The sequence below is a fragment of the Pan paniscus genome, chromosome 6, assembly GCF_029289425.2.
Source record: "Pan paniscus chromosome 6, NHGRI_mPanPan1-v2.0_pri, whole genome shotgun sequence".
Lineage (NCBI taxonomy): Eukaryota > Metazoa > Chordata > Mammalia > Primates > Hominidae > Pan > Pan paniscus.
Window position 1 is genome coordinate 84777352 of NC_073255.2, and position 14275 is coordinate 84791626.

Sequence of the window (14275 nt, forward strand, 5' to 3'; positions counted from 1 at the left end):
TGAACTCTTAATGAGGGCTTACAATGTGCTGTTCTGTGCAGGGCAGGGTGGGTACATGTTTCCTGCCCCCATGGGGCTTATTGTCCACCAGGAAAGACAAATGGTAAATAAATCACAATGTTAAAGTTATTAAATTGTAGCTAGGGCTGGGTGTGGTGGCTCATGCCTGTAATCCCAGCACTTTGGGAGGCTGAGGCGGGCAGATCAGGAGGTGAGGAGATCGAGACCATCCTGGCTAACATGGTGAAACCCCGCCTCTACTAAAAATACAAAAAATTAGCTGGGCGTGGTGGCGGGCGCCTGTAGTCCCAGCAACTCAGGAGGCTGAGGCAGGAGAATGGCGTGAACCCGGGAGGCAGAGCTTGCAGTGAGCCGAGCCAAGATTGTGCCACTGCACTCCAGCCTGGGTGACAGAGCAAGACTCCGTCTCAAAATAAATAAATAAATAAATAAATAATAAATTGTAGCTAGGAGAAACAATGAGGCCTACCCCTGAAGGATGGGCTCTTCTGTGCCTGTCCTGTTGTCCTGTCATCGAACTTCAGGGGATCTAATCCAACCAGCTGCCTTGGGGAACACCCTTTCCCTCCTTTCTGCTCCCAGTCCCCATCTCTATCTTCATTCAGCATCCCAGACACTCCTCCCAAGGCCCACCCGCCTGGCAATGCCTAGGCCTAGAAAAGGTCTTCTGAGGCCGGACACGGTGGTCACACCTGTAATCCCAGCACCTTGGGAAGCCAAGGCGGGTGGAGTCCAGGAGTTTGAGACCAGCCTGGACAACATGGTGAAACTCCATCTCTACTAAAAATACAAAACTTAGCTGGGTGTGGTGGTGGGCACCTGTAGTCTCAGCTACTCAGGAGGCTGAGGCAGGAGAATTGCTTGAACCCAGGAGGTGGGGGTTGCAGTGAGCCAAGATTGTGCCACTGCATTCCAGCCTAGGCAACAGAGCAAGGCTCGATCTCATAAAAAGAAAAGAAAAGTAAAGAAAGATCTTCTGAAATGTAGATGAGTCTCACTCCAGTGCTTCTCAGGGGCAAACCTCTACTTTACTCAATCTGTGCATCTTTTCTAAATGTATTAAAGGTTTGCAGAACCAGAAGACTGCCTGTCTTTAAGGATTCTAAGTGGAAAAAAAAAAAGGAGGAACACAGGAGGTGACTTTTCACTGACTTTTCACTGCCTCTCCATTTCCTGTTGTTGCTATGAATAAACCCTTAATAGGATCAGTGCTTGCTTTGGGGTGAGTGTGTGGAGAGGCCGAGAGACTGAGCTGTCACTGTCACAGGCCACACAGATGCAGTGTCGGGCTGACCCTGCTCAGCAGGACTCAGGCCTGAGTGGGGCATCTGGGAACGACAGGGGATGACCAGGGTTCAAACCTCAAAGGAACATCACTCACAAGGGGAACAGCTACGGAGGGCCCTCCATACTCACCCACACCCCCTGACTGCACTCAGTCCCCATGCAATTCTGGTCCTGCCTGGCAAGTTGCTCTCAGTTGACAAGAATAAATATGGATGTTCAGGGTCACGAGCTGGAGGCATTTATTTGTTTAGCCACTGATTCCATCCTCTTTTTGAAGGTCTAGAACTCTGCTTGTGGGTGTTCTAGATACAGCTTCTGTTATAAAACTTAAATGGGAGTCTGCTAACTCAATGCAGTAAGGTCCAGACTTCCAACGGAGGTTTTTCCAGCAGTGGAAGGGAAGTCATTTATTTGCACAGCATCAAGCAGGGAGAATCAGGGCAGCTCATGTTTAAGACCAGACCTCCCCGATGGCTCACAGGTAAGGGTTTTTAAAGGCATGGGTTGGCTGGGCACGGTGGCTCACTCCTGTAATCCCAGCACTTTGGGAGGACGAGGTGGGTGGATCACTTGAGGTCACGAGTTTGCGACCAGCCTGGACAACATGGTGAAACCCCATCTCTACTGAAAAAAAAAAAAAATTAGTCGGGCATGGTGGTGGGTGCCTGTAGTCCCAGCTACTCTGGAGGCTGAGGCAGGAGAATCACTTAAACTCAGGAGGTGGAGGTTGCAGTGAGCCGAGATTGCACCATTGCACTCCAGCCTGGGCAACAAGAGCGAAACTCCGTCTCCTAAAATAAAATAAAATAAAATAAAGGTGGGGTAAATTTCAGGAAAGCAGAAGCTACAGACAAAATCTTGGAGCTTACACATTGGTTTTGGTATAAAAGAGTGGAATGTCTTGAAGTGAGGGCTTACAGGTTATAGGCAGATTCAAAGACTTTCTGATTTGTGATTGATTCAGAAAGCAAGTTATGTCCAAAAATTTGGGATCAGCAGAAAAAAAACGTTAGCTCTGGCTCATGGACGTGACCTTCTTCAGGCCCCTCAGGAAGAAATTTAGAAAAAAGAATGGTGGTTAGAGTTCAGTCTTGAGTTTCCTCTTACCTGAAGTCTGCTTGTCAGTGGATTCATTTGGTGGGGCCCAGGTCGGGTCCAGATTTCTGAAAAGGTTTCTGGGTGGAGTCCAGGTTTCTAGGGGGACAGTGCAGGGCCCTAAAAAGGGGGATCTCTGCTCCATTTCACTTCCTTTGTCACAACCAGATATCCAATCCCCTACACACCAAAGTTGTAATAAATGCATATTTGTTTACCCTCAATGCCTTTCTCATTCTATATTTGCTAGTTGATAGGGGAGAACTACCTCTCTGTAATGGGTGGTGACTTGGCCTCAAGGCCAGCTACCCTGGGTGGTTTCACAAAGCCTCAGGAGGTAGTCTTTGAAACTACAGCTTCTTGAGTTATTTTTGCTGAATGGGACAACTTGTTTGGAGAAAACACCCAGGGAAGCATAATTGTGACAGCTCACTCAGAATAGCCCATAGCATTCTGCAAGAGCTTTGGAAATGAGCAAGATTACTGGAGTTCTCATGGCACAGGTGGAATTTCTGGGATAAATAAGAGTTTGTGGGATTTTACCTTGGCCATCTTTAACTTAATTCATGGACAAGAACATGTAAATGGATCATCCTCAAGTTCCCCAGGCTCATGGACTACCCTTCCATTTAATATCCTCCATCTCAGCTGCTACGGGAAGTCCAGTGCCCTCTCCAAGTACTTCCAAGGGAGAGATTCTCTGGGTTGCTCATCTAGCTCATCCAGATTGGAAGCCACCTAACTCTGGTTGCTACGCTGGGCTCCATAGAACTTTTGGTCGCCTGGTCAACGTTTGTCCATGTCTTCATCTCCCTTCATTAACATTTTTTTGAGACAGGGTCTCCCTCTCTCACCCAGGCTAGAATGCAGTGGTATGATCATAGCTTATGCAGCCTTGACCCACTGGACTCAAGCAATCCTCCTGCCTCAGCCTCCCGAGTAGCTGGGACTACAGGCATGTGCCACCATGCCCAGCTAATTATTTATTTATTTGTTTATTTATTCATTTATTTTGTAGAGATGGGTTCTTGCTGTGTTGCCCAGGCTGGGCTGAAACTCCTGTCCTCAAGTAATTCTCCAGCCTGGGCTTTCCAAAGCACTGGGATTATAGGCATGAGCCACCAAGCCCAGTCCTCACTAACATTTCTTCTCAACCAGGGACGTAGGTTCCTATATTAGTTCTCTGTAGTTCCTGTGAAAAATTACCACCAACTCAGTGGCTTAAAACTGCATAAATTTGTTATCTGACAGTTTTGGAGGTCAGAAATCCAACACAGATGGCATTGGGCTAGGATCAAGGTGTTGTCAGAATTACACTCCTTTCTGGAAGTTCCAGGGAACAATCTTTTCTTCCCTTTTCTGGCTTCTTGAAGCTTCCCACTGTGCTTGGCTCATGATCCCTTTCTCCATCTTCAAAGCAAACTATGTCAGGCTGTAATTTTCTCACGCTGCCATGTCTCTGGTTCTCTGATCGCAACCAGAAAAGATTCTCCACTGCTGAAGGCTCGTGTGATTAGATTGGGTCCACCTGGATAATCTAGGATAATCTCCCATCTCATGGTCTTTAGTTTTAATCACATCTGCAAAGTCCCTTTTGCCATGTAAGCTAACGCTGTATATTCATAGGTTCTTGGGTATTACAGTAATGACATCTTTGCGGTGGGGATTATTCTGTCAAATTCCATTCTTCCTGCCCCAGGCACCTCCAAGCAAGTTGTATGTTAACAGATTTTATGTAAGAGCATAGTGTATCAGGGAATTACAATGGAGAATGGGGAAAAGTAAAATTCAATATTAAGTATCAGTGGGCCTAAAATTCACCGGCCCTTGCCTGTCATGGGGAAGCCTTTCCTGCTATCTTGCTCCTTGGCCCTGCCCCTAAGAAGAATCCTGCCACACACTTCGAAACCAGTATTTCCCAAACTTCATTCATTTACATTGAGTTACCTACCTGGGCATCCAAGCCTGGGACATGCTGGACTTCTTTTCCCAGTCTCCCTTGTTGTTAGGAGTGAACGTATAACTAAGTTATAGTCAAATGTGAGCTGTCTGGGTTAGAAGCTTTCAGATATCTCTAGGCCTCTTTCAAGTTCTTCTTTTCCCCTTTTCTGTGTGCTAGAATCTGAAAGTTGAAACCCAGCCTTGAGCATGCAGATGATGATGACAAGACAAAGGGATCCTGGGGCCCTGAGATACCGCATGGAGGAAAACCACTTGCTAACCAGAAATACTTATCCTATACCGTTAAGAAAATAACAAACTTCTTGTACATTAAGCTACTGAATTTGAGCAATCTGTTTGTTACAGCAGCTTAGCCTTCCCTAATGGGTATATTTATCAATCTCTTAATGTTTAAGTACCAACTGTACTATTATCTGCTTTCTTTTTTTGAGCAACATGGGGTCTCACTATGTTGACCAGGCTGGTCTCAAACTCTTGGCCTTGGCCTCCCAAAGTGCTGGGATTACAGGCATGAGCCATCATGCCCAGCCCCATTTTTTAATTTAAGAAAGCTCACTCCTCTTTTCAATTAGCTATATATTCACAAAGTAATAAAGCAAATTTCATTAGATGCTTACTATGCCTCATGCTTTGTTTTAACTTATTGAAGGCTTCACGTGCATGAACTTATTTTTGTCCTCCCAAGAATTCTATAAGGTAGGTACCATTATTATCATGCCCATTTAACAAATTAGGGAATTGAGGCATGGAGACGTTTAGTTGCTTGCTGAAGAACCAGGCTTTGAACCAGGAAGTCTGAGTTTGAGTTCTGAACCAGAGTGGGCTGATGCCTTTCTCGCTGGTTTGTTTTGAAAGCTATATTTTGGCTGGGCATGGTGGTTCATGCCTGTAATCCCAGCACTTTGGGAGGCTGAGGTGGGCAGATCATGAGGTCAGGAGATTGAGACCATCCTGGCCAACATGGTGAAACCCTGTCTCTACTAAAAATACAAAAATTAGCTGACAGTGGCGGCACATGCCTGTGATCCCAGCTACTCGGGAGGCTGAGGTAGGAGAATTGCTTGAACCTGGGAGGCGGAGGTTGCAGTGAGCCAAGATCATGCCACTACACTCCAGCCTGGTGACAGAGCAAGACTCTGTCCAAAAAAATAGAAAGAGAGAGAGAAAGAGAGAAAAAGAGAAAGGAAGGGAGGAAGGAAGGAAGGGAAGGGAAGGGAGAAAGAAAGAGAAAAGAAAAAGAAAGAAAGAAGAAAAGGAAGGAAGGAAGGAAAGAAAGAAAAAGAAAGAAAGAAAGGAGGGAGGGAGAAAGCAAGCTATATTTGCTCATAATGTACATTAAGTGATTAACTTTTTTACAAAACATGCCCATCCATAGACGTCCCTGATGGCGTCAGAGGTATGGACGCCACACTTTAGCAAATACTGCCGTAGAGCAAATGAGGAAAGTCTTGCAAATGACCATTTTTTATCTTCACTATATATGGGAGATCCAACCACAGGAAGATGAGATAGACGAAGGTGGGCTGCTAGGTGTAGGTGTGGCTGGGTGTCGTTCAGGGGATGGTGTCCACAGGGCACTGTGGGAGGTAGGAGGGCAGGACAGCAGGCACTGGGGATGGAGGCAAAACCAATAGGAGGTGATGGAAACAGCCCAGGTGGGCAGGTGAAAGGTGACATTCAAGGAGCAACAATAGGTGAGAGGCCCAGCAACGGGAAACTGAGTGCCAGATCACCTGAGGGTAGGAGATACACAGGGATCTTATTCATACCAGTTTGCTCTGTCCTCAGGCCACAGAGGAAGCCACAGGTTGGGGGTACAGGGACCCAGGAGAGGACATTGACAATGAAATAGCTGGCACCTAACTAATGGCTACCAAGCAGAGGATTGAGGAATTGGCCTGGATACAGGGAACCAGAGAGAGAATGAGGGTACAAGGGCAGCCTTGAGCTTGGGCCATGTGGTCACAGCTGGATCAGCAGCCGGGCCCAGCAGATGCTGAGCCTGTAAACACTGTATATCCTATCTCCCTGAGTCTAAGCCTCCTGCTGACTGAGGCCAAGCTGACTCTCAGACCAGGGAATGGGGTTGAGCCTGGGTATGGCTTGAAGTGGGTAGACATCAAACACCCACAACTGGGAGGACAGAGATCCCTTGGAGAAAGCAGGGCGTAGAGGCTGACACCATAGGTTTCTCAGAGGATTGGACACCAACCTGGTTTGGATTCAAATCAAGGAGCAAGAAATAAAGGCTTTCCTCTCCTTCTCATTACACAATCAGCCCAGAGTGCTGTATTATTAAACTGCATTTTAATAATGTCATTAAAAAAATCGCAAATGACATTTTTTCTTATTGATCTTTTTTGCCTAGGACAAGTAGGTTGAAGGTATCTCAAAGGAAAAAAAGTCAGGACAAAGAATGGAAATCAAGAATTAGGTAACCAAATCCAAGTATCTTGTGGATCTGGGGGGAAATGTATCTGCATAATTGCATAATAGCAACCAGTAAATACATCCATACACATTAATAAATTAGATGGGCCAGGTGCAGTGGCTCACGCCTGTAATCCCAGCACTTTGGGAGGCAGAGGTGGGCAGATCACACCCACCTGGTCAGGAGTTCAGGACCAGTCCGGCCAACATGGCAAAACCCCGTCTCTACTAAAAATACAAAAATCAGCTGGGCGTGATGATGGGTGCCTATAATCCCAGCTACTCAGGAGGCTGAGGCAGAAGAATCACTTGAACCCGGGAGGCAGAGGTTGCCATGAGCCAAGGTTGAGCCACTGTACTCCAGCCTGGGCAACAGAGTGAGACTCCGACTGAAAAAAAAAAAAAGTAGAAGAATAAAAAAATTATACCCACATGCTATTTTCTTTTTTCATATCCAGAAGATGGGTTTTGCATTAGTAGGATAAAGGAAATATGATGATACATCCTTTTTATCACAGAACTAGAAGAAACATACGAAGCAACTTTTCTCTTTTACTTATTTCTTTTGTTTGTTATTTTCAGCCTTATGTTGGTTTAAAGAAATCCATGGATGATATGTTCATCATGGGTTGTTTGAGAAAATGTTGAAGGCCAACGATTTCTTACCAAACTGGACTTGGGCACCTCTGTGTGCATGCATACGTGCATGCGTGTGTGTGTGTGTGTGCATGTGTGCGTGTGCGCGTGCATGCAAAATCTCTCCTAATTCCCTAGATTGTGTAAATTACTCCCTGTCTGCATTCTCAAAACATTATGGATGCTCACCTAGATTGTCATATTGCATTGTAATTATTTGTTTATTGTGTTACCCAGGGGGCTGTGAGAGACTTAAAAGTCAGAAACCACATTCTGGACCAGGCACTGTGGCCCACGCCTGTAATCCCAGCACTTTGGGAGGCCAAGGTGGGCAGATCACTTGAGGTCAGGGGTTTGAGACCAGCCTAGCCAATATGGCGAAACCCCGTCTCTACTAAAAATACAAAAATTAGCCAGGCATGTTGGCCTGTGCCTGAACCCCAGCTACTTGGGAAACTGAGGCACGAGAGGTCCTTGAAGCCAGGAGGTGGAGGTTGCAGTGAGCTGAGAACACACCACTGCACTCCAGCTTGGGGGACAAAGTGAAACTGTGCCTCAAGGAAAAAAAAAAAAAGAAAGAAGCCACATTCTGTGTCTTCAACACTGAGCACATAGTAGCTTCACTATGAATGTTGGCTGAATAAGCCAATGAATTCATGAACTGAAGAAATAAAAGACCGGTCTCTGGACTAGATGGGTCACAAGGCTGACCACCGTGGTCCTTGTTTTATGTTCTTCAGCCTGAAATACAGAGTATTTCCACTGGAATTTGGTTTGTGTCTGCGGTTGCCTGTACAGACTTTTATTTCTATATAAAAAAAATAAAGGTGATATTTGAATCTCATAGGAGGAGAAAACCCACATGTGCTCTATACAGCAGAGAATTCACAGCAAGATTTTCTTTATGGGGATCCATGAAGCCAACAGCAAAACATCTGCCCTGTGCCTTCACATGTATAATATCATCACCAATCTTAGAACATTCCTGTCTCAGTATAGACCTATGAAAGCATATTCACTGGCATTTTCGGAGTCCAGAAACCCCTAATCTTCCATTATCATCTGCCACTTACAAGAAACTTAGTTTTATTCTCAACGTGATCAATGTCATTTTACATAGAACCATGTAACCACGATCTGTCCTTCAGTCTTCACCAGCCAGACCACAAATGTGGTTGGAGAAACACAGCTGTCTGTAAACCACTATAGATGGGAAATTCTTCTGGAGAAAAAGAGAAAAAGAGAAAGAAATTCTTCCTGAAGAAACCATGAAAATTTCTCATTTGGCTCAGTTGAGTTTCCTTCCTGCTATGAGTTTTGGTTACAGGTCCATAGTAATTCTTCAGCCCATTCAGAAGTCTTTAAGATAACTGTGGTTGGCCAGGCGTGGTGGCTCACACCTGTAATCCCAGCACTTTGGGAGGCCAAGGCGGGTGGATCAGGGGGTCAGGAGATCGAGTCCATCCTGGCTAACACGGTGAAACCCCATCTCTACTAAAAATACAAAAAATTAGCCAGGTGCAGTGGTGGGCACCTGTAGTCCCAGTTACTCAGGAGGCTGAGGGAGGAGAATGGCATGAACCCAGGAGGCGGAGCTTGCAGTGAGCCAAGATAGTGCCACTGCAGTCCGGCCTGGGCGAAGAGCGAGACTCCGTCTCAAAAACAAAACAAAACAAAACAAAACAAAAACAAAACAAAACTGTGGTTGTGTTTTTGGTTTGGATTTTAAGTTTGTTTTTTTAGAGACAGAGTCTGCTCTGTCATCCAGGCTGGAGTGCAGTGACATTATCATAGCTGTTTACAGCCTTGAACTCCTGGGTTCAAGCAATTCCCCCACTTCAGTCTCCCGATTAGGAGACCACAGGCACATGCCACCATGCCTGGAAAAGTGTTTTTGGTTTCTTGTTTTGTTTTGTAGAGATGGGATCCTGCTATATTGCCTAGACTGGTCTTGAACTCCTAGCCTCAAGCAATCCTCCTGCCTCAGCCTCCTGAAGCACTGGGACCATAGGCATGAGCCACTGCACCCAGCTTGGTTTGGCTTTAGAGTTAGCCTTCTCTGTTTTTTTTTTTAATCAATTTTATCTAAGAGTAATTTACACAGAATAAAATGCACCTAAGTGTACATTTCAGTGGGTTTTCACAAATACATTCATTCATGTAACAACCAAAATATGACCTCCACTTTCAAGACAGAGAATCTTTTCATCACCCCCTAAAATTCCCTCATGCCCCTCTGCAGTCAATCTTTCCCAATTCCAGGCCCAGAAAAGCATTAATTTACTTTCCGTATAAATGCATTTATACAATAGATACTTTTTCTTGGCTGACTTCTTTCTTTCAGAATAAAAAATATTTTGAGATTCATTCATATTGTAACATCTATCAATAGTTCACACATTTTTTTTTTTTTTTTTTTTTTTTTAGAGACAGAGTCTCGCTCTGTTGCCCAGGCTGGGGTGAAGTGGCACCATCTTGGCTCACTGCAATTTCTGCTTCCCAGGTTCAAGTGAATCTCCTGGCTCAGCCTCCCGAGTAGCTGGGATTACAGGCACATGCCACCACACCCAGCTAAGTTTTGTGTTTTTAGTAGAGACAGGGATTCCATCATGTTGGCCAGGCTGGTCTTGAACTCCCGACCTCAAGTGATTCACCCACCTCGGCCTCCCAAAAAGGCTGAGATTACAGACATGAGCCACCACACCCAGCCAATAATCCATACTTTTTTGATGTTGAGTAATAATATTCCATGTTATGGATGTTATGGAGATATTCCAATTTTATTATCTATTCGCATGTTGATGGACATTAGATTGTTTCCAGTTTTTGCTAGTAGAAATAAAACTGCTGTGAACACTCCTACATAAGCCTTTGTATGGATGTATGTTTTTATTTCTCTCTTTTTTTTTCTTTTAAATAGGTACTGGGTCTCACTCTTACCCAGGCTGATCTGGAACTCCTGGGCTCAAGCAATCCTCCCGCCTCGGTCTCCCAAAGTACTGAGATTACAGGCATAAGCCACTGTGCCCCACCTTATTTCTCTTAAGTAAATAAATGCTTAGGAGTAGAATTGCTAGAACATATGGTACCTTTATATTTAACTTCATAAGAAACTCCTAAACTGGTTTCCAGAGTTGCTGTGTTCCCATCAGCAACACATCAGAAATTCAGCTCTTCTACCTCTTCACCAGTACTTAGTAAAATCAGTCTTTTTCATTTTAGCCATTTTAGTGAGTAGGAAATGGTTTCTCATTGTGGTTCTAGTTTGCATTTTCCCTGATGATGAATTATGGAAAGCACCTTCTCATGTGCCTGTAGGTCATTCATAGATCTTCTTTTGTGAAGCATTTATTCAAATCCTTTTCCTATTTTTCTATAGATCATTTATTATTTTATTGAGTCATTAGAGCTCTGTATACATTCTGGGCACAAGTCCCACTCCTCTGTGTAACTGGCAGCAGGGAGTGACTTGGCCTATCTTAGTTATCAGAACTAGTTATACTAATTATCAGAACCTTAGTGTCCACAAGAGTTAGGTGAACTGGCCTGGACTTCTGGATGTGGCTGACATCTGCTGCATTTAGTTAGTGTTCTGTGCTTTTTTTTTTTTTTTTTGGAAAAAAGAGGTATGCCCTAGAAACCTTTTTCTCATTCTTTTAAGTCTGACTTCTGAACATGGCAGAAAGGCAGGAAGGCAGGAAGGCAAGAAGGAAGGAAGGAAGGAAGGAAGAAAGGAAAAAGAGGGGAGGGAGGGAGGGAAAGAAGAAAGGAAGGAAGAAAAGAAGGAAGAAAAGAGGGAAGGAGAGAGGGAGGGAAAGGAAGGAGGGAAGTGGGAAAAACATTTTCTATTCAAGCTTGCTGTATCACACATCAGCAGCTTCCTGGTTCTAAGTCATTAACTCCAAAGATCCCAGTTGGCCTCCAGCAGGACTCTGTGTCCCACAACTTCTACCAACATCACTGCTCTTCTTGCAAAATATTCGTATGCTGCACAGCTCAGGCATCAGGAAGAGGATGTTACAGAGAAGACAGGGCACATGTGGAGTATCTCTCTGTAGAATCTTCCCCAGTAGTCATCTGTCTTCCATAGAGTCCTCACCGTCACCTGTGAATAGGTGCACGTTCTAAAACTCTGCAGATAGCCAGAGCTAACTTTCATTGATTGCCTTGTGAAATCTCCAGAAACCTTATCATTTTATAGATCAGGAAAATGAGGCTCATAGGGAGTATGTACTTTGCCCAACATCATGCAATAAATGGAATTATCAGGATCTGAACCCAGAGTTAGTTCAGAGCCCAAGAAACTGATCACTTGCTTGCTTGCTTACTTGCTTGCTTGATTGATTGATTGGAGAGAATCTTCCTTATTCCTTCCGGAAATAAACTAACAAGTAAAAAGACTTAGGGAACCTTCACAAGTCTGTGCCATATAACAGGATAGAAGGAACAACATGAAAATCAAGGTACCTAGAAACAGGCAGTTAACCTAATTCTAGTTCACCAATTTGAGAAATTTTTCAAGTGTCTCTGCTCCAAATTGAATAATTTTCCAATTTCCTCCTTAAGGTAATTTTTTAAACTATTGACTTTCATAGGCTTGAGCGCGTGAGAAGCCGACTACTGTGTGTCTTTTTAATTAGATCCTTTACATGATAATTAAAATCTCTCTCTGCATCATAGCTATTCTTAAACTCTGCAGTAATGCTCTTCTGACTGGAAGTTAGCTGACCATCTGGAAGCAATAAAATATCTTAACCTTAAAATGCAAACTATCAGTTAGAGATACCACAAATTAGACCTACTCGTCATTGCTTTAATGGGTAAATGCCAGGACTCCATCCTTCATTCTGTCTAATCGGAAGGCTACAGACTCTCACAGTTGGAACAAGGCTTTTCAAAGTCAAATAGGTCTTCTTTCTTCCTCTTTGCAGAACCCATCACGAATAGACCTCCCCTGGAATCTCCCTAAGACATACTATATCCCAGATGGAAATTCCAAGCCTGTTTTTGGAAACTTCTTCCAAAGTTTATTCCTTGTTTGGGGCTGGGGACTAAGACTGGCCTTGGAAGTAAAAGAGGGAAAATGAACATTGGCTAGAAGCTTGGAAAGGGTTGGAGTGCAGAAAGGATATAAAGAGGGACAAGCAGGAGAATGAATTATGAAAGAGAAATGTCAGTGAATCCAGGTAAAGGAGGATAGATAAAGAAGAACGAATCATTTGCTGTGGTACCCAAGAATCCTTACCATGGATTCAATTTACAATATTCCTTAAACTTGAGGCGGACTGGTGGAAGCGGTTAGGTAATGGCTGAGATCATGTGTCCACAGAGGTGAAAGCATGATTAGTATAGTTAGTGACTCAGAAATGTATTTCAGTGATGCAGATGGTGGCTGTGCCCCTTCCGTATAGAACCACTCCCCTTTCAAATGTCATGCCATTGTCGTCACTTGTGGAAACAAATGGAGACTACCCAAATAAGAACAGGCAAAGGCAATTTATTCAGAGCTTGCTATACCAAAGAAGTTGGCCAGCATCCCTTGCGTTCTGTAACCGCCCACTGGGTTCACCTTTCCAGCTGCCTAGACAGAGCCGATTTATCAAGACAGGGGAATTGCAATGGCAAAAGAGTAATTCACGCAGAGCCAGCTGTGTGGGAGACCGGAGTTTTATTATTACTCAAATCAGTCTCCCCAAGCATCCGGGGATCAGAGTTGTTGTTTTTTGTTTGTTTGTTTTGAGACGGAGTCTTACTCTGTTGCCCAGGCTGGAATGCAGTGGCGCGATCTTCGCTCACTGCAAGCTCTGCCTCCCGAGTTCATACCATTCTCCTGCCTCAGCCTCCTGAGTAGCTGGGACTACAGGCATGCACCACCATGCCCAGCTAATTTTTGTACTTTTTTTTTTTTTTTTCAGTAGAGATAGGGTTTCATCATGTTGGCCAGGATGGTCTTGATCTCTTGACCTCGTGATCTGCCTGCCTTGGCCTCCCAAAGTGCTGGGATTACAAGTTATCTCTTCTTAAAACATTTTTTAAACATTATGTACAACCACACACCTACAGAAGTGTTGACAAATCAAGAAATGGACAGATCAAAGGCTTAGCACAAAGCGGCCACTTGAGTAACCAACACTCAGGTTGAGAAACAGAACATCAGCACTGTAAACCGAAAATAAAATTCCAAGTCTCCCAACCATCTGAATCGACTCCTCCTCTCGGCCAAGGGCATTCCAAAGTTAGCTTGAAGAACTAGTTCACACCATGATAGGAAGGGGGAGCTGGACATACCTCATTATACTCTTCTCTCTTTTGGAATTACTGATGGAACAGACTCTTTAAGTCTGATAAGAACTATTTACTATCTATTCTCTCTGAAGCCTGCTACCTGGAGGTTTCATCTGCGTGATAAAACCTTGGTCTCCACAACCCCTTATCACAGGAACCCAGACATTCCTTTCTATTGGTAATATCTCTTTCAACCAATTGCCAATCAGAAAATCTTTGAATCCACCTATGACTTAGAAGTCCCCACTTCCAGTTGTCCTACCTTTCCAGACCTAACCAATGTACATCATACATGTCTTGATTGATGCCTTATGTCTCCCTAAAATGTATAAAACCAAGTTCTTGCCTGAACACATAGGAGGCACATGTTCTCAGGAGCTCCTGAGGGCTGTGTCATGAGCCATGGGTCACTCATATTTGGCTAAAATAAATCTTTTCAACTATTTTACAGAGTTTGACTCTCTCTGTTGACAGCACCCAGAAGCTCCCTCTGTGCCTTCCCATCACTATTTTCTACCCTCTCCCTCACTCCATTTTTATGGCGTGAAATACAAACAAA